The sequence below is a fragment of the Apis dorsata genome, unplaced genomic scaffold, assembly GCF_000469605.1.
Source record: "Apis dorsata unplaced genomic scaffold, Apis dorsata 1.3 scaffold_882, whole genome shotgun sequence".
Classification (NCBI taxonomy): domain Eukaryota; kingdom Metazoa; phylum Arthropoda; class Insecta; order Hymenoptera; family Apidae; genus Apis; species Apis dorsata.
Window position 1 is genome coordinate 20,141 of NW_006263998.1, and position 2,205 is coordinate 22,345.

Sequence of the window (2,205 nt, forward strand, 5' to 3'; positions counted from 1 at the left end):
CTCCGGATTTCGTATCTTACTTTTTTCGTCGGAATAAGAGAAAAAGGAAGGTAGAGGCGAGGAGACGAGAAAAAATTCAGCTCGATTGACTATTTTCCATGTTTCAAATATCGGTTAATTTATCATTAAAAGAGATAAAAAGAATTATCTGGTACGGTAGTATAAACTGAACTGCACTTTACTCGAGTCGTAAACGCTATGAAATATAACCGTTCAAAATTGCACAAAAAAGAAAGAAGTGAGAGGATTATGGGAAAAACTGGTTGCCATAGAATTTTATCAATGTTGTACGTTGCACGGTTCACATTTAACGCTATTTCAACTTTCGTTCTTGGTTCGATCGGTTAGCTGTTGCTTTGTGGGTCATCGATAGCTATTGCATCTGCGACATTTTAAATATTATATTAAATATTAAATATTATATATATATATTCTAGAAAAATTCGTATTGGACAAAAAAAAACCATAGTAAAATCATAGTTTCGAAATTGCCGAATTAATTCTAAAATAGCTTGCAAAATTTTCTTTTTTTTTTTTTTTCTTCAGTGTACAATGATTCTGTGATTCGATCACACACGTGATGATATCACATCACGATGTAGTCTCCACGTGGGATTGGAAAAATCGAGGAGGAAGAAATGAGCGAAGGGTTAGCAAAAGGGTAACAAAGGTGCCTCCGTCTAGCGATCGTGGATGGAAGCAATAATAATCGAAGACTCTTGGCTATCGATTCGCACAGGTTTCTATGACAGTCGGTAAAATCACGATCGATCATCGGCGATCGAGAAACTTAACCTAACCTGTTACGTACAGTTCTCACACTTTTTTCTCGAAAATCAGAAGAAACTTGCGACAACTTTTTTTTCATACGAAGAAAGAAAGAAATTAAACCATACCAATTAACAAATATGAAACACGTTTCGTACTTTTCGTTTTGTTTGGGGAAAAGCATCGCTTGCAAAACGCTTAATTCCGATTCTAGATCGGAAACGGTTCCTAGTTTAGCAAATGATCGGTTTCGTGCGAATGACGAGAATTACAAGGTTAGCAACATTCGCGATACGACCACTTCTCGAAGCGAATCGATCTACGATTTCTATGATTCTGACTGTTTGGCCTGGCGCGCCATGTTGCGAAACCACCATTTATTTTTATTTCCACATGTCCCCGTGTCTGCTTCTTTTTTTTTCTTTCCGTCGGATAATTACGGCGGCTGGTTAGACGGCGATTAACAGGATTATTATTAGCGCAACGAGAGAGAATTTTTCAAGCTTTTATTGGCCTGCCACGATCCTCGTGTTTCGCGAGAGAAAAAAAAAAGATTTATCATTAACTCGAAACTTACATTACGATTTTCGAAATTGTGCCGATATCGCGAGTTACTTTGCTTGAAAAAAAAAAAAAAGAAAAAAACATTTTTTTCTTTTTACGTTTGTTATTTAAAGCTCGTGAAAGTATGGTGTTGAAGTTGACAAAGATGCGATTTTAAATCGTTTTTTCCTTCGTTTCGAGCCTTTGCTCGGGAACGAAAGCCTTCGTAACTAATTATATCACGCGTTGTCACGTGATATATATTAAGTCATAAGGCAACGGGTCGAAGAAGCGTCGAGTTATTCGCTTATAAATAACAAGAGTGAGGAAACTCTTATCTCGTGTACTATCTATTCTAAAAACCTATCTAAAATACCATCCCAATCGATCTTACGAAATATCCTTCATTTTCTTAACGATACATTGAAATGTATCTCGTCGTTTCTTCATCGTCATCGATTCACAATTAAATTCCCATTACGAGGAATTATATACATCGCACTTGAATATATAGAGATCGAAGAGAGACGAACACGAATTAATTTTCAATTAGACGGATAACAGCATTTGATCCGATCGATCAATTTTATAATTTTAAATTTATACACGAGAAAAATCGTCGTCGAAATCCTTTTTTTCTAATATATATATATAGATCCATTCGCCGATTGATAATTTTTTCGCCATCGAATGTAAATTCTGTATCTTTTTCCCCCCTCCTGTTTCCATGCAAATTCTGAATTTACGTAACGTTTCGACGATAAGTAATCGGATTACCGTGCATTCGCTCGTACGGGGAGAATTCGTCGGTCCGGTTCGAAAGTCGCAAAACATGAATCATCTACGGACGGTGTTGTTTCTTTTTTTTTTTTTTTTCTTGCAGAGATAGAATCG

At 36.2% G+C, this 2,205-nt stretch overlaps 1 protein-coding gene across 2 annotated transcripts in view; it reads left to right on the forward strand.

Annotated features, from left to right (window-relative positions):
- Positions 1 to 2,205, forward strand: part of LOC102681653 — a 31,885-nt gene that overhangs the window by 11,561 nt on the left and 18,119 nt on the right. Inside the window, exon 1 of one of the 2 annotated variants that reach the window (XM_006623310.2) lies at positions 627 to 638. The exons of the other annotated variant lie outside the window; for it this stretch is intronic. The gene's annotated coding sequence lies outside the window, so the exon portion shown is untranslated. Of the gene's footprint in view, positions 1 to 626; positions 639 to 2,205 lie in introns of those variants that run through there. 2 annotated transcript variants of the gene reach the window in all.